Here is a 25,942-nt window from a genome sequence, read left to right on the forward strand (position 1 = left end):
AGCGAATCGGGAAAGACTCTTACTGCTGACCTACCCCTTAAACTAAATAAAAATAAACGTGAACAAGAGAATAATGTTTCAATTGTTCCCACAGGTGAAGGAGATTGAGATACACTAAATCCTTTTAGATGCTTTACCAAACGCCTTTTCCAAGTCCATCAAAATACCACACGATTCTTTCTTTCCTGCACTTTTCGGTAATTTGATTTGGTGTGAACGGATGGCCACTATACACCCTGGTCTTACAAAACCTTTATAACTCCCCCCAAACACACACACACACAACCACTTTTTTCTTGTTTCTTCTTGCCACGCGCTAGTTCCCATGTTGTTGGTTTTCCCACATTATCCCACTACTTTCCTGTTTCCATTTTATTCATCTTTTTTTTCTTATGTTTTTTTTCCACACATTTATTTTCAAAATATCTCGTAAGCTCATTCCTTCACGATGTGTGCAATCCATCATGGTATCTTTTCCTGTTCAGCTTGATAACACAAACACTTTTCTTCCAGTCTTTCGACTATCCATCAATTCACTCATACATGTCCCTTATTTATTCAATATTTACTCGTCTATTTCCAGTCAACTGCCATCGTCTTTCCCATTTTCCATCGCAACGCCACTTTTCTTCATCGCGTCTTCCACCCTCCTAAATCTGTTTACTTGGAATCAGATTTTTTTCTACTAATTTTCTCAAAGGGTTCTCTTTCTCTCCCAGGATCCAATAAATATCTTCCTCCTTCACTCATACTAAAATATCTTCCTCCTTCACTCATACTTTCCTTGGCTCTTTACTCTTATTTAGTATCATCTGTCGTAATCCCATTTTCTGTTGTTATCGAATGCTACATACAGTACACATCTTCTCTTTGCTACCAGCAGAGCTGGGCGCGTTCCACAGTGCGTTTCGCTTTAGTTTGGCCGCGGTTAGCGCTCCCAACCTTGCAAAGCAATATAGGTGCCGGTATAGTGTGTGGCCTACGAAATTTTTCTTTGGTATAGTATGTGGCCTACCGGACTTTTATTTCGGTAGGAAGTTTCTTAAGCTTTGATAGTTTGGGAGTGCTTAATGCGGCTAAACTAAAGCGGAACGCACAGAGAAACGCACCTAGGAACGCGCCCAGCTCTAGCTCCGAGTACCTTACTGAATGCCTTTTATCTTCCCGTACTCTTTCCTTGTACTCTAAGCTCCCATGAGCCACATTCGTCTTCCTATAACCTCCAAAATTATTTGATTACATTTCATTTTAACCATCGCAGCTTGGAGACTCATAATTTCACGTCAGGGAATGAACAGAATAATTCATATTCATATCCGCAGGGTATGTCCTCTGGTGTGAAAAGACCTTTGATGTAGTCTGCTTAATGGTCGGTTCTTGATTTCTTACATACAAGTTGGTATTAACTTCCGACCCTTTTGTCCCTAAGTCTGGTGTCACACTGTCCGGCTTTGCCGTTGCGACTTTTTGTTGACTTAACGAGTCATTTGACTCCAACGGTTGTGAGAATATTTTCACCAATGAGAAGGAGATGGGGGTCGTCATATGAAGTTTTGGCTGTCGCCAGGTGATTTTATTAACCAAACAGAACTTGGCCGAAATCTGGACTCATCCGGCGGCGCCGTATAGTGTGACATGGGCATCAGCAAGCTACGACGACAAAAGGCGAGACAAGAGGTTTCAGGTTCCCACGTTCGATCCCCGGGCGCGGAGACAAGTGTATGACGCGTTCTGCTGTTTTGCCTCAACCCGGTGATATAAGTTTTATGGATTTGTAACATTGTGTCCATGCAAATACATGTACATATACACAACTACACAAACATGTATATAAGTGCGCTTTGTATGCTCATTATATATATAAGCTCCAACGCAAGAATTCGAACCTTTGCCTTAGCGACTGTTTATTATGAGGCAATTACGCCATAATAAACAGTCGCTAAGGCAAAGGTTCGAGTACTTGCGGTGGAGCTTATTTCCATTTGTTACAATGACACAACACACACATATATATATATATATATATATATATATATATATGTGTGTGTGTGTGTGTGTGTTTGTTTATTTATAAGTAAATATTCAATAAATAAAACATTTGTATCGTATATACCAAAATCCTTTACGGCAAGTTGATAGCCAGAGACCCAAATTCGAGAGTAAAGGGGGTTTTACACGGTCAAGCATGTTGGCCAACACGTTTGACAACATGATGTTTGAGAGTATGTTTGAACATGTGAAAGGGGTAAACATGTTTGACCAACGTGTTGGACGGATGTCTGATCTGGCCTGACTCTTGTGGGCGGAGCTTACTCGTTCATGTCCACGCATGAACGTCTGAACACGCATCAGTCTCCAACCGTCATACATACTCAAATCTCGCGGAGGTAACATCTATATAGCAACTCCTTCAGTGACAGACTTGCCGATTATTTCCAAAATGAATGATACGTGTGCCGTTAAGGACAAGGAGAGGGAAATTGTGGTGGATTTCATTGACATATATAGGAATCATATAGCATTATGGATGGTGAAATCGAAAGAATACTCTAATAGGAATTTAAGAAATAAAGGTATAGATGAATTGCATGAAAAGCTAAAAGAACTTGACCCTCGGTGCACGCGGGTTGATGTGATGAAAAAATCAACTGTCTTCGTAGTTCTTTTAGAAGGCATGACAAGTTTCTGGTATAATCCTAGATAAGGTGCTAGTTGCGATGAGAGCTGAAAGTCTGTAGTCTTGCAGAGATCTGCCCGTTGCTAAAAAACGCAGTGTTGCGCTCAGCCGTTCATGAGGGCTACTGGACTTTCTCATAACGGTGTCTTTACAAGTAACGAATGGAGTGGCCAAATTCAGAAGTTCTAAATATGTTGATTCGTCCATGCGCATACAATTGCGCCAATCATCCGGGTGTAATTTCAGCTCCTTCATTAAGTTGGTATGAGAAATGTGGTCCCTTTTCAGTAACCAGTCCTTTGTCCACTTTGAACGCTTCCTTTTCTTTTCGTTGAAGGCAATCACTATCCTAACTGCCATCACCTCTTGAGGTTGTCTGTCTGTTTGGTCTGAACGTATAACAACTCTTCAAACATGTTGTGTTGCAGTTTGATGAGCGAATTGACCAACGCGTTTGATTGTGTAAAACTCCCTAGGGAGAGACCTTAAATAAATTCCACCCATCAGTCATCGCTACGTCTCAGTTTTTTTCCATTTTCTAACGCTCCAGCTTATTATTCTGTTATTATAATTTTATTTATTCATCTACTTATTTGCAGAACTCTCAAGTCGATTGGGACACCAAATCGCACATTCACTGACACTGGTGTGTTCGAAAGTTCGACAACTTCGTGTTGCCCTCACCTGATCACAGATGGCGCGTGTCGGTTTATGTTGCAAACGTGTCATATGATTACTAATGTTGAGACTGTTGCAAAGATAAGGCGTGGTTTTTGTTTTAATGATAGTATTGCGAAACCGATCATCAGCGAGGCGTTTCAATTTATTTTTTAATCTTCATTATTATTATTATTACTGTCATTATATTATTTTTATATATTTTTCTCAAATCAAAGTAAAATACGTGAAGAATATCATCGAGTCAATGTAATTTCGGTCTCAAAGTTACTATTTCGGTGCAGCAGTAATAATATTAACAAAAAAGAAAACAGGAATGAATAACAATAGAAAATGTGAGTAAGTGGCAGTGGGAGGGAGGAGAAGGGAGAGGAAGGATGAGAGATCTCTGTGGTCAAACTATAAAGAATTTTATAAGAGGACTGCGCGTGATGATATACTAGACCCATAACGGTAGTTGTGGTGGTAATGGTGATGATGATAGCGACGACGACGATGATGATGATGACGATGGCAGCGATGGCGTGAATCGTGATGGTATTGATAAAGGCGTTCCCGATACTGTCTTTATCGTTGTACTTCCTCGTGGTGGTTGAAGAACTCGGCAGAGGAACAGAATTTGGTGGTGAACGACATTCAGGTCCTGTGGTAGACCTCCAGCAAAAGTAAACAAAGTTCGATTCTTCAAACCAATCCACGTGCAGGGGGCGGGGCTTAAGTCTGTGACGTCAAAACGTTCAAGTCTGGGTACAAAATCAAAATTCACAAGAGCAAAGATGCTATGAATGGTGTAAAATCGTCAACCACTATACACCATTTATAGAAACGGAGTGAAGGTTTTCCTTACTATTAATCTATTTACAGTTACCATTCTCACAACTTAATAATATTTTGTTATCAATAATTATAACCAACGTTTCTATTGATGGGGACGATGTAGCACTGTAGATGTGGATTCGTAGGATGAAATTTAAGGAGAGAAAGAAAACGGAGGCCTAGTTAGAATATATACATTGATTTTTTTTTTTTTTTTTTTGGTAGAGATTCGGTTGCAATCATAGAAATAATACGAGTGACTTGATCAGATGGGACGTTGTTACGTTGCCAAAATATTTACTCCACGAAACAATTTATTGAACATTTGAAAAAAAAAGTAATAATAGGCAGCGATAAAACACTACAATTCAATCAAATGTAAGATTTACGAAAAATGGTGCGGGGAAAACGTTCCATTTTTTCTTAATTACAGAGGACGGGAATGTAGTGTGAAATTTAAAACACTGCGTTCAGTACCTCAGTACATGTGATAAAATAAAAATAAAAATAATTATAATAATAATAATGATAATTACCCAGCGGCATCCCACCGTATTGGCAAAACCGATACAACACCGTACCGCACTAAATATATTCTTTGCTGGTTAAGCACAATATTATTCTATTTAGATCAAATTGTGGACGCCTGCATGAAGAAGTTTCACTTGATCGTAACCCCCCTCCCCCAACAGGGATGTGTCCACCCTACACTGCATAAAACCGCCTGGTCTTAGCCAGAACATAATGTACAAAGTAAAGGTGTTACATCATTTACGGAAAAAGAAAAAAAAAAAAGGAAATATTTGTCCCAGCGCACTTGCACTTAAATCTCCCTCACCAATCAAGGAGCTTATTCACATAAACTCCATCCTGACAGAAAATACTGTATTAAAATAACAGTAATTATAAGAAAATAAAAACGAGATGGACACAGTGAACGCAAGCGACCGGACGAAGATACGAGCGATGTTGTAATAGCAGCAGCAGCAGCAATGCCTAGCCGAGAAAATTTACACGCACCTTTCTCACTGCGCGTTCCAATGCACACTGCCCAACCTTCCTCACACGGAGCCAGAAGCCACACTGCCTACTCCCTCCCTCCCTCACTCCATGTAGCGCGGTTTCACGCACTCTCCCCCACCGACCAAGTCCTCCCAGGGTTGAGTAATACCAGAGGATACGAAATAACCCCAAGTTAGCAACCACAGGATGCTTATCTCTCTGGACATTAAAAACGGCGTGAGTGTTGCTACAAGGTATCGAGTACAAGAAATCGTGACTTTTGTGTGTGTGATCCCTTGTCACAAAACATCTTGGCTTCGACTAGAACGCGTCTCAAACCTGGACTAAAGTCTTAAGGGAAACTTGACTCGTATTTTCACGCCAGCATACTTGGCAGGTTCGCTTGCACAGCCTCCCCTACAGGGGGCGAGACAGCCTGCGGGGCGGCAGAAAATATCAAGGTACGACAGCGAGGTAAAAACATGTGCCTAAATAAAGACTTCTATATCGAGTCTGCAGGTGCAACAAGCAAGGTAGGAGTCGTCGTGGTCTTCAAGAGACCCTGAGGCTTGTGGATCGTCGACGGCCGGTGATAGACATAGCAAGGCATCCCAGTATCCGTTGCAATTCTTCCAAAGCAGTTTATTGTGCTTGCTTGCCTTGATAAAGCACAGAGGTTGAGATGGATCCTGCAAATTTTGGCAAAAGAACTACTGAAAAAATTGGTTATATATATATAATATATATGTATGTATGTATATATAAAAGGATACCTTGGGAAGATTATCGTGAAGTTGCTGTCGGATTATGAGACGATTCAACCGGAGGGCGGGAAAAGGCCCTGAGGAGACTGGGCCCTCGCCGAGTACACGTGTACTTGCTCAAGAATGGGTTCATCAACACAAAGGCTTGGCCAAGCACCTTCAGTTGACATCCTTGCCCACTTCGTCCTCTTTTTTATCAATCCCATGTCCCTTTCACCCCCCTAACTTCCCTTCCCCTCCCTTTCTGTCTTTTCACACGTTTTCCTAAGTGCACAAAGAACTACACCCTTCACCAATCCTTTTGCTATGCAATCGTTCTAGATTTTTCCGCTTAATACCAGACGATTTCGTTCAGCTGAGCGGTGGATTAAAGCTATATATAAGGTATGGACCACCCTGTAATTGGCTCGAATTGCTGAGTGAGGACAGCCATCTAATTTTTTTTTTATCATAGCACAATAAGTTATTTCCAAAACGCCACTCTTTCATCTGGCAACAACGTCACCAACGGTCCGGCCTTTCCTGTTTTCCCATCCTCGGCATTACTCATGACCCCCTCCATCCCCTCACCTGACACCCTTCTACCATGAGCGAGAGGCTCGGAGGGAGGCGGTGAAGGCATCTCCAGCGAGACAAAGACGTAAAACTTGCGCGGGTTTGCAAATAACTTGAATCGCAATGTTGCCTTCCTCATTCTCACTTTCCCCCAGCATCCTACCCCGTGCTGGTTATCATATCCCTCCACTATAAGGATAGATAATAGAAGAATTCAAAAGTCATACTGGCATTACACAAGTATTGTAGCAATCACACAGTAAATGCAGAAAAAAAGCCTCGGAAATACGAAAAAGAAAACGGAAAAGATAAGAAAATATATCCTGCTTCGAATCATGGTTCAGTAAGGACTCGAGCTCTGTTCGAACAAAGAGTGATCTCGGTTGCTGAACAGGCGATTCCGCCTCTTGAGCCTTCATGCAAGTGCTGTTGAATGCATGACCAAAACGCTGAAATACAATAATCATCTACCCCCTCACTCCCTCCTCTTCCCTCCTTCCTTCTCTCCCTCCCTCCGCTCTCCAATATCCACTCCCTACCCCGCATTCTGTGTGTGTGTGTGTGTGTGCGCTCAACAAAATTATCTAGTGAAGGAGCGAGGCTCACATCCACCACTTTTTCCTTTAATTCAAACCCAAACAACAGTGGCTATATGGTCAATCACTCTGGCGTACACACACACACAAAAGTATTGATAGTAAAAATAGATAACATTTATTTTATAGGTGGTCATACTCAACTCTGAACCAGTGGGATTATGTCATTATACCGAGGGGGTGAAGCAGATGTGTTGGACAACTGAATTAGTGCTTTGGAAACCCTCTACTGTGTGATATGTGTGTGCGCGAGTATGTGTATGTATTTGTGTACGCGTATGTGTGTCTGTATTTGTGTGAGTATATATATATAAAGTGTGTGTGCACTTGCAAGCGTATGTGCATATTTACCTAGTTGTATCTACCAAATCATACCTCTTGTGACGGGTGTTTTTGGCACCATATTATTTATAACTTTTGCCAGTATGGGGCTTTATTTCACTAATTAATCAAATTATCTATTTTGAATAATAAATTATCTAATCGAATTAGGTAATCTATTTATCTAATTTAATTTCTCGTCTATTTTGGTTAATTGGTGATTTTATTATTTCAACGTTCAATTAGACAATTTAGTTGTGGTCTAATAAACATGGGGAAGTGTTATGGAGACGGCGTAAGGACGAACCAATTTTAAGCAACCGCGGAAGTCAACTAGGAAGGTCCCCCCCCCCCCATACTACAAACCTCAGTACGCGAGCCAAGCACGCTAGCTGCTGGACCACCACGACTTGTCCCACTCCGACGACTGGCTGTGCTTTTAACCTTTTCGCCGACTCTGGCGATCACTTTCTACCATTAGAAAGAAGAATTCTATTAACGTTGTTCATTATGGTTACGAAAAAGATTGATAGATTTTGTAGAAAAGCTGATAAGCCAAATACACTTAACTTGAACATCAGGTAAAACTGTACCTTCTACTGGTAAATAGCATTCGCTAGAAGTGGCCGAAGGTACCAAAGGTATAAAACAAAGCCTTATAAAGCAGCGGTTCTTAATTAGTGATCCATACACATTTAGTGGGGCAGAAAGTATCACAAACTGGACAATTACACTAAAAATAGTAGTAGTAAGTGAATACCTGACGATTAAATGCAACGTTGAAATGGTTCCCAGAGAATTGAGTAACAGCAATACATAGGTATGGGTGATACACGAGGAAACAGGTTGAGAAATCCTGCCTTAAGGGGTTATCACATTGGGCTTCCATGAGTCCATCGCCGACAGTTCAGAGTTCGTTTGAGTAAAAACGACTTCGGTTACAATATCTTATGTGTTCAAATCTCCAAATATCAAATTATCTTTCCGTCACATATAGCAAAGCTGAATGATGAACTGGAGGTTGGAGGTATGACGTTGGATGAAAAATAGCCCAGTGTGATAGCCCCTTCATCCTTCCACCTTTGACCGAAAACTTCCGAAACAGAACAAACCCTGGACCTCACTGAACGTGTGTTGAAGCGTTCCTTTTCGCTACATACGATCGTGTTTCGAAACGCATCGGACAATTAATCGGTTGTAAATAAATACGGAGCGAGAATTCATCCGTGCGTACGGGGACCGCGTCCACATGGCATCCACGTGTGAAGCGGGGTGGATGAGGTGGATGGAGGGGGCACGAGCTAAGTGCAGTTGCACTCAGACGCAGGAGTAGACGGACCTTGGAGCCTAAAACGTGCCCATGGCCTTTGCTGTCACAGGCCAGTGCCAGAACAAAATAGCGATCCAGAGCGACCTCAGTGAGATGCCAGCTTGCAGACGCACCAACATATGTAAACAAACGCGTGGATCAAAACACAGAACTCACGTACACACACACACACACACAGTTATATTGATCCTTTGGAGAATTAGAGGAAATTTTGAAGAAACGTGACTCTGAGCAGTGTCTCCAGTGGAAGATTCTTTCTTGTAGCTTTCAGAAACAAGAAAATGCTGTTTGAAGACCTCAGGCATCAATGTCAAATCTCCTTCATTTCCTACTGACGTCACCAACGCCCATGTGTTATATAATTCGTTTTCAAAATAGACAATTTTAACGCACACACACACACACACATATATATATATATATATATATATATATATATATATATATATATATATGCATACGTACATACTACGTGTGTACGAGCGTGCGTGTGCGTTTGTGTATTTACCTAATTGTATCTTACGGTAAGGGGAGTTATGCTCGTGATGTCCCGTGTGTGTGTGTGTGTGTGTGTGTATGTGTGTGTGATTCATCATGGTCTTGGAATTCGTGGTCGACAGCTATTACCCTACCGGATGTTCAAAGTTCACATATGGTCCGATCTATGGGTAATACTGTGAACTTGTCTGTGGGTGTATATTCATGTGAGTGCATGTGTGTACATTTGTGTGCGTTTTCGTGTATATGAGTGTGTACATGCGCCATGTATGTATATGTGCACATGTGCAGTGTGTGTATGTGTATATGCGCCGTGTGTGTGTGTGTATGTGTATGCGTGTGTGTGTGAAGAAAGATTTATTCCGCATTCCTCTTTGTCTCTTTGGATTCCCTCCAAGCCGGTTCATCAAAGTATGTCCTTACTTTATGACTTTAGCCTTTCCAAAGTTATATCCTCTTTTTATGTACAATTCATTTCTCACTTCAACACTTCCTAACGCCAAATGGTGCACACACACACACACACACACACACAATACCATTAAGCCAATCAGAGCATGCACCGACCGGTATAAGAAGAGCCCCATACCATTTGTGGACTTAATCAATAACAAGAAATAACAATGTTGTACAACTCGGCTATTTCTTAGCTTATTGTTTTTTTAATGCTTGTAACAACATCTTTACATTGTTATATTTTATAATTTTATAATTCTGTAGGCTGTATATTTTTAACAGTAATGTTGCTATACCCAATTACCCGTATATTATTATTATTATCAAATACATTTCTTCTTTCTTCTTTTGCTTATATAACTACATGCACGAGTATATCAACAGTTCCATCGACAAAAAAGAAAGGATATTCTTTTGTCGTTCCACCTTGTGAGTGGGCTAACCGCATATCACCATGACGCAGCAACTTGGGTCCAGTCCCCCTCCCCCTTCTATTACGTCATCGATCTGTCTGCGGGAAGCAGGGGAACCACACTCCCTCTTTAGCCGACTAGTCGCCAACCCTCGTTAGGACGCAAGGGGTGGTTGGTCAGTGATCTCCCTTGCGTTCCGTGTGGTACTCTTCTTTTCACTAAGTCTGTCGACAAGCGATTTTATTCGTCCCTGGTTGCGTTCCATCATCACTAACCTCATCCAAACACGACCATAGATTTTTCTTCTACATTTTACCTGCCTTCAGGCGATTTTATTCATCTCTGGAACTCCTCAGTAGCGAATGGGTTAATGTACTCTGGTTGGTCCTGTCGTCCGTGATGACGTCATCCATATATATATATATATATATATATATATATATATGTGTGTGTGTGTGTGTGTGTGTGTGTATGTATATAATAATAATTCTGTTTGATTAATACATATCTTTCTGTAGGGAGCATACACTAGCTGAAACATAAACACTAGATTTATAAAAATTCTACCGACGATGCCTGAACTCACCCGGTGAGTCTGAAGTGGAGGGGTCGTCCAACCTATTTCGCCTGGCTATTTCAATCACCTCCGTAGCATCTCTTCAGTAGAGATGGAGGGAGTGTGTATGTGTGTGTGTGTGTGTGTGAGGGAGAGAGAGAGAGAGAGAGAGAGAGAGAGAGAGACGGGACTAACGACTTTTACGAGATGTTTCTCACCGACATGACGTAAGAGGTGGATACCCAATGCCTCTCTCTTTCCCTCTCTCTCTGCAGGATATCAGACCAATACACGAAACGTTACACCTCTGAGACCGTCGTGGTTCTTACGTAACTCGGCAATACATTCAAATGTTTCATGGAAGAAGGATATTATTTTATCATTTTGTTTATTTTATACAGGATACGGGCAGACCACTATGAGGGATGGGAGGAAAAGAAAACGGAAGAGGAGGTGGAGAGGGAGAGGGAGGGGAGGGAAAGGGAGGAGAGAATATAAGAAAGAAGGAGACTGCAAGGGACCATATGGCCTACACTAGACAGTTCCATGTCCATGACCACCTATCATCCCCATCCATTAAGTTATCTACCCTCCTAAAACATCCGATAGTTTCAGCGCTCACTACAGAGGTTACTAAGTCATTCTTTATCAGCTCTCCTGAGAGAGGGAGAGAGAGGAAAAACAGTAGATAATTTGCAGAGATCTTGAAACCGGTCCGGAGAACGATGCCAGCCCCTCGGGATAGCACCTCAAGGTGGAGGTGGCTTTGATAGCTAGTCTGAAGACGGACCGAAGGGAGATGATTTCATCAGACATCCGTCATGGTCCGAAGTTAGAATCGAACTTGGGGTAAGGGTCGGTATTTTAATAGCTATTCATTATATATATATATATATATATATATCGTTTTAGAAAAATACCTTGCCTACATCTAAGGGTTAAATTGCACTAGATCCATTTCACTCTAGTTCTTAGTTACTGTTATTATTATTTTTAAAATAATGAGGGGAGTTCCTTTACATGTAAATAATATTGTTAAGCATTAAATAGATTAAAAGAAAACATTCCGCAGTGGTTAGAATGGAAAAACAAGAGGACGAAAGAGATGTCTATAACGAGGCAGGAAGCAAAACTACATCGCAATGTATAAACAAATAAATAGACAACAAACAAATAATAAATAAATATGTAAATTAATAAATAACATATCAACATAATAGATATAATATAAAGAGAAAGAAAATAAAATGAATGCTAGGCTCCACTCTAAATTCGAACGATTTTGCACGTAACGGTTTCTGAGGGAGGATTCATCAAAAATTAGCAAAATAAAATCTCCTGCTACCAGCAGTGAACTTTTAACTAAAACTATTTTGCTCGTTCATTCAACCACGAAGGACATTTCTCAATGATTATGTCATACTAAAAAACACAAACAACAACAGAGACAGCGAAATCGGCACGACCAGCATCCATGAGGGGAAGCAAAACAAATGGTCTGGTAATTCTGGACCTTATCCCCCTTGCTACAGAATAGGAAATCGCATGCATTAGTTACCTAGGTCGCTATGCCGCAGAACGACGCTAAGACACTGAGGGTATTCCGGACGTTTCTGGTAACCCCCCCCCCCTCTCCCTCTTTCTCTCTGTGTGAGAGTATGCAGTGGGTGTGAATATGGTGCATGCGTGCGATTGCGTGTATGTACAGGGTGGTCAGAATGTTTGTTACCCCTACCTATGGAGGTACAACTATTACAGTAATACAAAATACATGTCCTGGATTCAGGCTACTTGTACACATGAGCGTGTGCATGGGAGTTGTGCGACATGACGTCACTGAAAGATTCGGCAAACCATCTCCTCCGAAGATGACAATACTGCGATGGGAACGTTTTGTTCCAGTGTTCTTTTCTTGTTCTATTGTTCTTACAGTAGATAAACTGAATCCAGGACATATATTTTGTATTACTGTAATACTTGTATCTCTATTGGTTAGGGATAACAAGACATTCGAACCACCCTGTAGAATTAGGATTGGGGGAAACGAGTGAAGGAGTGGGTATAGATTCTCTTTCCCGTTCTTCATCATAAATATTTTTTCACCTTTCAGACATTTTTTCTTATCTCAACTAACTCTCAATCTCTCATTCTTTCTAAATTTATTGTCCACTGCTTATAACTAAAACGAATAAACAAATAAATAAACAGATAAATAAAATTATAAAGGTAGAATGAAATATAAGAAACAAACAAATAAACATGTGAGAAAAAAAAAATCGTGGCAGCGGTCGAGTAGCGAGCGTGCTCCTCCGTTTCCGTTCTTTCTGCTCTTCACGGGGTTCGAGTCCCGTATTCACTTCGGCGCAAAATTGGTTTCACCTTGCGAGGAGAAAAATAATAAGAAGAAACAGCAGAAGTACAAGACGAAGAAGAATAAAGAGAAAATAAGAAAGAGAAGAAGAAGAAAAAGAAACAGAAGTTCAAGACGAAGAATAGAGAAAAAGAAGAAATAGAAGAATAAAAGAAGAAGTACATACATATACCAAGGCTTTTTCCCCCTTCCAAGGGAGGTAGCCACAAAGGGAAAGGCATAAAAACACTCCCACCCATTTCATCCCTAAAAATACACTCCACACCCCTCCCACCCTTCCTCTCATCTGAGCACCTCCTGGATGACGGGTCATCCCTGAACCCTGCCCACCGCCCTGGGTCAGAAGCAGTGTCGCAAGACACAGTACATCCACAGCAAGGCCGCTTCATTTAATCGGCGACCCCCCTCTCCGTCCCCCTTTGCATATAAAGGGAGGACGGGGAGAAATCCCTTCGGGCTGCGTCAAAATTTACTCACACATACTACCCCCCCCCCACCCCTCCGCCCATTCCTCCTCATGCAGTCACAACATCATCCATATACATTTCTAAAACCGTCTCAAACGACGCTAATGTCCCATTCTCACATATTCCATTTTTTTTAGTAATCATATGCTTTTTCCCCCAATTCTCCCCATCTATCTCCTTCACTCCTTTGCCTCCCATCCTAATTCCCCCATCCCCGACCTGGCTTCCAATCCCTTTACCTCTTTCGCAACTCCCCTCCCCTTCCCTCCTCCCAATATCTAATTCTCCTTCTCCTTCATAACCTTTTCGCTACTAAGGGTGGGGGGTAGGGGGTGGGGGGACTTGGAGATGAACGAAAGTGGGACGATAAAGTTATGATGGTCAGATTCCAGGTTCAAGAATTTGCTTGTCTTTGATTTGCAAGCGGCCAAATCATCCTCCATATCGTATTGCCAGTTCATCTTCACACTCTTCCACCTCCTCTCCTCCTACTTCTGTTCCTCTCCCTTCTCTGCATTCTCCTCCTCTTCTCTCCACCCACACCCTTTCCTCTTCCTCCTCCCTCTGCTTCTCCCCCTCATCCTTTCTTCCTTCTCCTCTTCATCTTCCATTTCTGCATTCTCTTCTTCTCCTTCCCCCCTCCGTCATCTTTATTTCTCCCTCCACCTCCTCTCCCTCTACTCCTATTCATCTTCCTCCTCTTCTTCACCCTCACTTTAGCACCCCTCATCTTACCTCTCCCTCCTCCTCATCATCATCTTCGCCCTCTCCTTTTCATCCTTATCATACTTCTCCCTGCTCCTCCTCCTCCTCTTCTTCTCTCCTTCTCCTTCCCCTCCTCTTTGACCCTCTCCTCTATCACAAGCTCAAACACGTCCCCAACGTTCTCTTCTGCTCTCCAACTCCTCCCGGTCTACTCCTCTTCTTCCTCCTCCTCCTCCTCTCCTCCTTCCCCGCCGCCCAGATCCTTCCATCCGGAGCCAAGGTCACCGCCACATCGGCTCCACAGATCTAAGAACCAAAAAATCTCCACACCCTCCAACTCCAACTTCCACTCCTTGGAAAGAGAGTGAAGGGAGTGGGTGTGTGTGTGGAGGGTGGGAGTCCCTTCAGGCCGGGGAGTCATCCTCCCACCCACTCCCCCACACTCCAAGGAAAGAGAGTCTGACCTGCAGGCGCTGACATTGGAGTTCCATCTCTTCCCTCCTTCCGGATCTCAAGGAACCTCGGGAGTACCTCGTATTTCCTTCTTGCCCGGAACACCCACAAACCGGTGAGGCACCTTCTAGGTTTTTTGTTTAACCTAACAACGGAACATCTTGGTACTAGATGGGGCAAATAAACAGCCTTAGATCAGACTGAATGATCCTGCACATTTAGGAATAGTGTATAGGCTGGCTAGTTTAATTCATCAAATACAAGAGCTATCGTCCTCCTGTTTACTAACCCACTGTACTTCCTTTATAATTTTTATTATTCCAAAACTAACTTCTTCCCTATCCTGTCTGGTAAAAAAAAAAAAAAAAAAAAAAGAGAGAGGGAGAGAAAGACAGACTCGAATTCAGTTTAAATCGGTTCCTCAACTGACTCGAATCCTCTGCTTCTCGAACCTTCTACACGGGCAAGCCCTGCTCTCCACCGAGCGAGATCCTCCGGAGAGGCAACCAGACCAAACCATACGAAGTGAGTCATTAAAGCGAAATGGTTGATCACGACGTCTTTAAGGGGACAATAATTGACTCCTGGCGTTCGATTTACTCGTAGTAAAGTTATAGAGAATGACGCAATGTTGAAGGAATTGAGAGAAGCTCACCCGGTAATTTGGTCTGTTTGAACCCCCTCTCCACTCCCTCTCTCATCTCCCCTCTCCTTTTTCTGCCCTTCCTCTTTTTCTTCCCTCTTTACATACATTTCTCTCAATTTCCCTCATCTTCTCCCCTTCCTCCTTCCAATCTACCTTCCCTCCTCTCACCTTCCATTCCTTTTCCCCCTCCCTCTCTTCCTCCTCCCCACTTTCCTCATTTCCCACATTTCTTCTCCTTTCACCCTTTCTCTCCTTTTCTTCGTCTCCTTCTTCCTTCTTACTTTTAGTTCTCTAACACCTTCCTCCCACCCTACCCCTTCCTCCCTTCTTTTCCCTCCCTCAATGCGTCCCTATGTCCTCGTTAGGCATCCTCCATTCTCCATCCCTCTCCAACACCTCCTCATTTCACCTCCATGCCCTTCTGCCTCCATTACAGGACAATCCTCCTCTTCCTCCTCCTCTCATTTTCATTATCACACATCTTTCATCCTCCTTTTCCTCACTGCACTCATTTCCCCTTCATATTTTCCTCCCCCTCCACTTTCTTCCTTTCTATTCCTCCTCCTTCACAATCATGACTACCATCACACCAAGATGGACAAGACTCTTCTTATTCTATCCTCCACCCACCTCGTTCCCTATCATCAATTTATCACTTTCAACCACCACCGTTAGAGCTTTCCCATACATCCCGACAGGCTTCAGGCGATTCTATTAGTCATCGTGGCATCTGTGTTAGCGATGACGATATGTGATGTCAGCCTTGGCAGTGGACACTTGCCACTCTTCGAGGGAAGTTGTCCCAGCCTTGCTCCTCAACAGGACAATTCCCTCAGGCTTACACTCATCTTTATGCAAGATGGTGCTCCACCTCATTAGGGGAGAAATGTTAAAGCAAGGCTTAATGAAACTTTGCCACGACGATGAATGGGCCGTGGATTTCCCAATATGCCCTGGCCTCCTCGATCACCCGACCTCATCCCCTGTGATTTTTCTCTCTCTGGCGGTTCATCAAATACAAAGTTTATGAGACGCAGCCTGGCTGTAATAATACTATAAAACGAAAATTCAACTAGATTTCAATGCAATTATAGACAATATTTGGCATAAACTTGTATCTGAGTAGAGAAAGAGTTACCATTCTTGTTGGAAATGGTGGCAATCATAATGTTCATGGATGATTAAATTTCAATGTGAAATAAACAATTTATTGAAGAAAAAAATGTATATCTTTATAGCCAGGGGGGTTATGGTGAAAGGAAAGAATGTTAGCAGGTTGTTCGTCGTTTATTAGTTTGTCAGAACTGAAGTGCTTTTACACGCGGGGCCTTGCGTCACGCGGGGATCAAGCGGCAAGGGCCAAGAATTACAGGCAGATGTGTGTTAAAGTCGCAGCGTGCCCCTTCTGACGCACCGCGGCCAAATCGTACCTTTATAAGTTCCATTAGGTTTGGTTTTGTAATAAAATAGTAATGATTTTTTTAATGGTTTGCACTTCCGTTGGGTACCTTCTGTATATATATATATATATATATATATATATATATATATATTATATATATATATATATATATATATAATATGGACACAGTGGGAAGAAGGAACTCCATCGATCTGTCCAGACTCGGCCCCTCAGCTGACTAGAATCGGCAGGCACTAGCCAGTGACGTCACGGTGTTGAAGAAGTTCGAAGAGGACGGGAGGAACTTCGAGAACATTGGGTGAGAACGTTCACTCGTCCGAACAGCGGGAACTGTCTTTACACAAATTTCTTCTGGATGCCACCGATCGATTCTTTTTCACAATTAATCGAACACAACATTTTTGCAATCGTGAACCTTCTTTTCCTTAAAGTCTATAATTTCTTCAAGAGAAAATATCGCTTCAAGTTGGTGACCAAAAACCAGTTCTTCGATATCTTTCCTTTTTAATCGACGTTTCGTCTACTAAGAGACATCATCAGGACAGTAATGAAACCGTAAATACACATCAATAAAAAAGACTTGAGGTTAAAACAACACAGCAGCCGGGAGAGGGAAAAATTCCGAACCTTGACTACGTAAACACAGAGAAGCGAAGATAAATCATCTCTGTCTTTCCATATTTAAGGACTGAATCTTCCTTCTCTGTCTTCTAGTTCCACCGTCTTTTATATATATATATATATATATATATATATATATATATATATATATATATATATATATATAAGTTTCTGAACATCACTCGTTACAGTCAAAAATATTATGGTCACTACTGACAGTGTTTATGATTTACCACGGTCTTTGATCATGTATTGAACTCGTGATAGACAGACATTACCCTCCCGGATGAGAGTTCGTAGCTCATATGAACCAATGTGTATGTGTTTGTGTGTGTATGTGTGAAAGAGAAAGTCTTGAGTGACGTACCTCACCTAAAGTACATCTGTTGTGTGCTCAGTCAAGGACAACTGATACGGCTAGAAACTGGTTCCTTAATCCTCTCGTCCTAGAATCTATCGAAACATAAGCTCAGAGTAAACATGTTTCCATGATGATAAGGAGAATCTAATTCTCTTTCCCGTATACACAAAGATTTCAAGGTTCTTCCAGGATTATAGTATATAATACCCTATATTTCTTACTATAACAACAGAGCTGTCTATCTGTCTGTCCGAAGCCTTCCAAAATTGCCCAGTACACACAGAGGTTCTCAAGAGAACAGTGCACGCGAATATCTAGGTCGGATGCGGAAAAATAATAATAATAAATTAAGAAAATAAACTCTGTCACTATTTCAAACACGTTGAATAAAATGTTCCTAATTCACAGGTGATGGCCTTAGAAATAAAAAGAAAAAGATGACATAGAGCGTTTGAACGCGAGAAGTAGATTATTTATATTCATGAAAATGTTATTATTGCATTGGAACACGACGTGACCTCATGGCGTTTCAGCGCGTCCGACATGACGTTACGTCGTTGCAAAGGAATCGAAATAGTTTTATTCTGGCTAAAGACGGGTAATGTACTAGTTAGAATAACACCAGGTGTTCATTATTTAACAAAGAAACACTAAAAAACTTTGTCAAATATGAAAATACTACTACTCGTAATGAATAATTAAATGATAATCCGAACACCTTGATGTGGTGGAAACAGGTTAACACGAACAGCATAACATAAACAGAGTTACTACTTACTGCCACTTAGCCAGTGAGCCCTATGAGCTGCCTCCCGACGCCATAGATACCTGGGAAAAGAAAATAAACAATTAGATCCTACAACAGAATCAGAAAAGGTGTTCAACCAGTCGTTCTTGTCACTTGGTGCACTTGTTCTGGCCATTTCGTTTTATTGTAATTTATAATCACCTATTATTATCTATTTGTGTTGATTGATTGAAAGGCTTGTCATGTAGGGAGTTCGTAGGAACAAAGTGTGTTTAGGTTGGGAATTGGTCTATGTATATATATATATATATATATATATATATATATATATATATATATATATATAAATATATATATTATATATTCTCAACCTCTGATATACTTTCTCACTCACGACATTCGTCTTGATTTCCTTCGTCTTCAGCGCAATGAATGAATATGACAGTAAATTTAAAAAACAAACAACGGCCAACGAAATGACGTCACAGCGAGTCGTGCGACGCGACGCCTCTCTGGTTTGTCGCCCTATTACCCGCGAAGACCTACATACTAAACCTACTTCTATTTCTGTATTATGACTTTGAATGAAAAAGATATTACCAACTCGTATCATTAGTTTACAAATTTTCGTATAAGTATATACGTGTTAACCATATGTACACAAATCCATACCTACATGCATACAGCCACCAATGTAATGATGCTATCTTCCAGTGTTACTCTTTTAATTCGCAAGTCATCAGAAACCATTATTTTGTCATCACTATTACCATTATCACTATCAAAGTGAACGTCATCACCATCATCATAACCATCATCACCATCCCTGCCAATATTAGCTACTTGAGTTTTCAAATCACAGCTGACGAAATATTTAACAAACAAATAAAATGTTCGTCTTAAACCACTTTCTTCCCTCTAATTTGTTTTCTAAATTATGCATAACATACTTCCAATTACCTCACTTTTTCTAGAGGCAAAAAAGACCAGCATCTTCGTAAACATGCCCTCCCTTTCCTTATTTCTTTGACCTTCAAACGTCGTAGTTCGCACTACACTCCCTTGCCTAAACGTAAATATTTAATCCATTAACCTCCTTAACTAACCAAGGAGTAGCGGTTGTCAAACACAATGAATAAAATAATTTAGCGAACAACATGATAAAAACAAAAGGGTTTAATTGAAATTCATCAACCCATCAACATACAGTGTTACTTTTAATGATTTCATACTGACTGATGACAACGTTGTTTAATTCAGGTCATAGGGGGACCACTGGGTAAATGGGGGGCTCGCCCTCTCCCCCTCCCTCCTTGGCTCTTTGCCAAAATGTATGTGTGTCGTTCAAGTCAAGGACGGCCAATTTCATGCAACTGAAAAGAAAAGGAAAAATGGGGATAATGTATTGTGTACGATTTCCCGCTGTTGGAACGAAATATAAAAACACAATAAGATATAAAAATGAAAAAGACACTTCCAGAAAGTTTACAGACTCGGATGATAGACCTTTGTGTCAGAAGCCTCTAACCTCGCTCAGAATTCTTCATAGGGCATTGGCACACAACGTAAGGCATAAAAAAAAATCAAGTTAATATTCTCTTCTCATCCTCACGAAAGACATAACAAAAACAATAATCTTTTCTCTTCCTCCTCCTTCTTCTCACTCCTGGCCCCAACCCCCTTAAATCCCCCCCTAACCCCTGACATTCCTCTTCATACTCCCCCTCCCCCTCCCCCACCCTCCTCATCATTTGATACCCAAGTCTTACGCAACTCTCGTCCCACTGCTCTTGACGTCAACGAGGTTAGGCGTAGAGCTAAGCTTATATACCTGACGTCTCTTCATCTCCTCCTTCGCCATTGCCGAGGGCACCATCGCCATCTTCGCCCAAGGGCGTCTCTACAAATAGCTCTCGAGTGATCCTCAGGGGCGCCTCTCCCAATGTCTCTCGTTGTCTCAGTCGAGGTCTTGCGTGTATAGCTGCTTCGAAGGATTCTCTTCTCGGTGAATACAGGTTTTTTACTCCCTTGCTTCTTTTGATCTTTGTGTGTGTGTGTGCGTGTGCATGTGTGCGCGTGGGTGTTTGTGTGTGTGTGCGCGCGTGTGTGTCCGTCGTCTCATTCCTATTAACGTTTTATTTTCGTAAATTAAATTAATGAAATCTCGACACCTTTTATATTTCAGGGACGTGGGTGGAAAGCACTTATATATATGTGTATATATATATATATATATATATATATATACATATATATACAAATATAAATATATATATATATATATATACATATATATACAAATATAAATATATATATATATATATATACATATATATACAAATATAAATATATATATATATATAACTTCGATCTTCAATTGAACATACTGTAGTTACATGACTTTTGTTAAAATACAATAGAATAAATAAAAAGGTATACTGTTCGGGACATTTTTGGTTTGTTTTTAAAACTCTTTTCGTTTTTATTCGATTCTTCAGCTTTTCTCTTTTTACCAAAATTACGCTCGCTATTGTGTGCATTTCATAAACACACGAGTAACAAATACGTTCTGCCCGGATTTCCGTTACGAAAGCTGTTTACAAAATACATACCAACGCACGACTTTAGGGAGGAGTGTAGGGGGAGGGGGAGGAGGATACAACATATACACCACTCTCTCTAAAATTCACGACTTGTCTGCGCTTTCCTAACGCCAGGCGATTTTATTAAGCCAATGTATCCCCCAAGCCCTATCCCTTATCGTGCCAGAAATAAAGCAAACAGAGCATTAGGCTTCATTGCTAGGACGGTAACAAATAGAAGTGCAGAGGTAATTATTAAACTCTAGCGATAGTTAGACCCATCCTTGACTATGCGGTACAGTTTTGGTCCCCGTCCTACAAAATGGACATAAATTCACTAGAATCAGTACAGAGAGGAATGACCAAAATGACTCGGAAATTTGCCTTACGAAGAGAGGCTTAGGCACCTAAACTTACACTCTCTGGAAAGACGCAGAGTGCGGGGTGATCTAATAGAAGTGTTCAAGTGGATCAAAGGCTATAACAAGGGTGATGCAAACAAGGTCATCATAATAAAACAACAGGGCAGGACTCGCAGTAATGGGTATAAACTGGACAAATTTAGATTTAAGAAGGAAATAGGCAAGAATTGGTTTACAAATAGGGTGGTCGATGAATGGAATAAACTTAGTAACCACGTAGTAAGCGCTGAAACTATCAGTTGTTTTAAAAAACGATTAGACAACTTTATGGATGGGGACGACAGGTGGTGATGGATACGGAGCTGCCTAGTGTAGGCCTTATGGTCTTTTGCAGTCTCCTTTATTTCTTATGTTCTTATGTTCTTAACCGAAAGGTTGATGACGTCACAGGGTTGACAAGGTGAGGATGGATGCGAGTTCTCTCTCAGCTCAATAAAATCACATGGCGGCAGCCACATTAAAAAGACTAAATTAAAACAACGAGATGGGTGATTATGGAATTTTTTCATTTATTCATCTATTGATGTATCTTTTATTTCAGTAACTAATACATTTATTCATTTGGTTCTAGCAACGATACTATTTCAAGTCAACAAATAAATAAACGAGTGAATAAATGAGTAAATAAATTAATGAATAGTAAATAGATAAATGAATACAAATATAATTAAATATAAAAACGTTAAATAGAAAAAATACGAGTTGTGTGCCGACTGAACGATGATTTGAAACAAATTTGAACTACGTGGCAACAATGTCGGTTAAAAACATATATAAGCAAAATTAAATAAACAAAGACACAGAATAGATAGATAAATAAAATACAATATAAATAAAGAATAAAATAAAATAGATATATGAAAGGCTTGAAAAACAGTGATGCAGGGCCACAGTCAAAAGTTGGTACTACTGTTTGCGTTTCAAAACGAAAAACTCTTGTATATATATAAAAAAAAGGATACTAAGTCTTTTAAAAATAACATTGTATTCTTTCATATTTGAATGTCTGAACTAACAAAAAATTTATGACAAACGTGCCAAAACGAGAACCTACCGAGTACACACGAAAAAAAAAATTGTTTTTCATCATAACTTGAATGTGTCAGCAAGGTCTTATGAAGAATGCAAATCGCAGTAAGATAAAGAAAAGATAAATAGATGAAAAAAATAAAACGCTTCAAACTATAAGAAACTATCATAAACTATCAGTTGGAGCAACTATAAGAAAAAAATCCTAGACAAAATAAAATCGTCTGACGACAGCCAGTGTCATCCAAACGTGCTGAGGCCAGTACATACCTACAGCCTTTGCCAAAACTCTTCATCCACGCTATACTTTTTTAACCAACAAAATATAACAATTGTTGTTCATTTAACATACGTTTCCTATGCCATATTTATTTCACAATTGAAGCTTTCTCTTCCAAATAAACAAATATTTCCTGTTGTGGGCAAGAATTTTTGAAATTACTCAGTGGAGTCGTGAAAGACTTTTGGACGCAACTGTTTCGGATGTGTGGAAACTCGTGGTTTGTAGGTACACATGCACTGAGAGTAACATGTAACATTATGCTTCTGGTTCTGAGGTGCACATGTACCAGCGAGTGTGACTGTGTGTATGTGTGCGGTTTTTTTTTTTTTTTTTTTTTTTAAGTACACGTCCTTGGGTAAGAGAAAGGCTTTGGAAATAAGACAAAAAGTACCCCCCCCAAAGAAAAAGTCTGACACTCGACCAAAATAAATACCTAAAGTCCCGGTGAACACACGATTGTCCACTCCCCCCCCCCGTTTGTGAATTTCTCTAAGATCAGGAAATCTTCGATATTCGAAACGACAAGTTGTAAAATCTAATAAAATTCTGGACGTCAGAAACAGTTACTTGTAATCCTCAGATGCATTTTACGAAAGGATAATTTTATTCCCATAATGAAATCTTTATGAATTATAGGAATATTTCAAACAGAACTGTATTATTTCTTATTCCATCCCCTTCCTTAATTGATGGTACTTTTCCTTCTATCTTGGCTGCCGGCTAACCTATTCTATCCATTTTCGAAGCGAGGAGATTCATAATTATTTGTATCGAAATTATACCGAAATTGTTACCCCTTTAAAAGCCAAGCATGACCGCTCATCAATGTAAACAAACACTTGAATTGGCAGACGACAAAATAAAATCGATTTGGCGCTAAATGTATTATTGACATATGTAGCCGTTTATACCAGTATTTTCAAATATTGTAAAAAAAATGTTTAATGAAAGAAATGTCTTACCACAAATATGAATTAATATAGGCTGCATTGAACGCCAAAACTTATTCCAGATATTTCCATGTTGCAATGATTTTGCAACTGTTTCGAATGTGCAAGCGTAGTATTTCAATAATAATAATAACAATAATAATGATGATAAAAATAATAATCATCAAAATAATATCAGTAACTGACACAAAATCAAAGCGACGTTGTTTTGTGAAAATTGAACGATGCAGAGTGACATATTTAACAGATTTTGTTATGTATATCGCCCGGGTTTATTAGTTCATTTATCTATTCATTTGTTTGTCTATTTTTGCAGTAAACCTCAGTGTACAATGTAAAATAATAATCTGCAAAATCTAAATTGTTTCTGTAATCATCATTCGTACTTAAATAATAAAAATCATATATATATGTATATATATACATACATATATAAATATATATATATATATATTGTTTGGAGTCATTAAACATGTAAAACAAAACAATCTGTGCATAACAAAAATTTACGAATGTAAATACTGTAATTTGAAATACAGTCCTGCCTCTCAGTTTTCTTTCTCTTTTTTTTTTACAATCTCAAGGGATGGATCCTGATGACGAACCTCGTAGGGTTTGCCCCCAGTTGATTAAAATCACCTGTTCTTTCTCAGGATCCCATCTGCACCACATGTAATACAATATAGATCCTCTATACAGATTTACGTCGTTATCTATATCGTTATTCGTCGACTTGCATGTTTAAAATTTGTTACACCTTTTAGACAATAGGATTTTAACTATTTTTTTGAGTGTGAGAAGGGATGAGAGGAAAATTGTAATTTTAAGTTTGGTTTAAATGATCTATCGTGAATTCTCACTCACGTAATGCCATTAATTTTATTACAGCTGACTGTAAACGTATAACTATGTATATGCGTATGTTCCTCATTTTAAAAGCTAAAATTTTTCTGTATTCAAAAGGTGCTACGAAAGAAAATCTATTGCTTAAAATATAAACAAAAACCCCATGCCGTGTTCTTCAGGTTGTGAAACAATGGCTCCACAGGAGTGGAGTGATAATTTCACAGAGGAACGCGAACGTGGGGGTGGGGGTATACATTGCACGGGAGACGACGAGGAGGGGGGTACCGATTACACAGTGGAGTGCCCAGGCGGCCAATTTGGTTATCGAAAGCATAAGGATGAAGCATCACTTGCCTTAGAGATCGTAAGAACACTCAATTTAGTCGAATTTATATAAATATACGTTGTATAACAGGAGCTGTGCTGTCGCTAAGAGTATTCAGATAAACAAAATTGACTGGGATAATCACAGCGGCGTTGCTGTAAATATCGTCGACATGACGTCACTTTTCCCGCCAACATTCTGTTTACTGAGCGACATGACGTCACCAACCTTCCTTCACGAGAACAGACTGTATACCTACTGTAGACTTTGCATCATAACACTTGGAGTTTGTAATAGCGTGATTGCTACGACGATATGCATGTTCATCTGTGTATGGATGGAATGCCACTCTTCACTGATATTCAATAATTCTTAACGGTTTTATTCAGCTAAGGGTCATCTTTGAAAATGAAAACACCAAAACTGTCTCGATTAATTCTTGAGCCAGACGATTTTATTCAGGCGAACTGAAAGATTAACATTTTCCTCCATTTCCCAGGACTAAAGAATATGTAGTTATTCAACAACGAAACTGAACACTTTAGATTACGAGATAACAAGAGATTTTCTGTTGGTAGGCCTGATATCTTCCTCATTCTTGCCAACCCAACCCAACAAATAAAACACAAACGGTAACTCCAATCTTAGCCCGTAAAATTGTGTTAACGTTCATATTCACCCACTTGGAAAACAAACAAACGTAGTCACAAAGTTAAAACAATTTTACAAGTTTATCGTATCTGACTTACCTGATTTTATCTTATGTTTATTTAATTATTTACTTATTTGTATAAAAATTTAAACGCTACAAACAAGAAGCTTTCATTAGAAGGGTTGGGTTGGGGATGTAAAGATGATTATTAGTATCACCAAGAGAAAATTCCTTCTATTTCTCAGTTTTTGAAAATGCAGTGTCATTACTGAGTAACTGTGACCTTGAGAAATTACGATTTCAAGTTCAAACAAGGAAAACCTTTAAACTAAACATGCAAGTACGTTGCGCATGTTGTTGCAAGGGTAAAATGAAACAAATTATTTTACTTTAAAA

At 40.0% G+C, this 25,942-nt stretch overlaps 1 protein-coding gene across 4 annotated transcripts in view; it reads right to left on the minus strand.

Moving 5' to 3' along the window:
• LOC143032751 (phospholipid-transporting ATPase ABCA3-like) overlaps window positions 1–25,942 on the minus strand; it is a 166,921-nt gene that overhangs the window by 118,531 nt on the left and 22,448 nt on the right. For 2 of the 4 annotated variants that reach the window (XM_076197729.1, XM_076197726.1), the window contains exon 1: window positions 5,192–5,275. The gene's annotated coding sequence lies outside the window, so the exon portion shown is untranslated. Of the gene's footprint in view, window positions 1–5,191; window positions 5,417–18,487; window positions 18,538–25,942 lie in introns of those variants that run through there. The other 2 variants (XM_076197727.1, XM_076197728.1) reach the window with 2 other exon arrangements.

The sequence above is a fragment of the Oratosquilla oratoria genome, chromosome 14, assembly GCF_046742065.1.
Source record: "Oratosquilla oratoria isolate Oo_2021 chromosome 14, ASM4674206v1, whole genome shotgun sequence".
NCBI lineage: Eukaryota > Metazoa > Arthropoda > Malacostraca > Stomatopoda > Squillidae > Oratosquilla > Oratosquilla oratoria.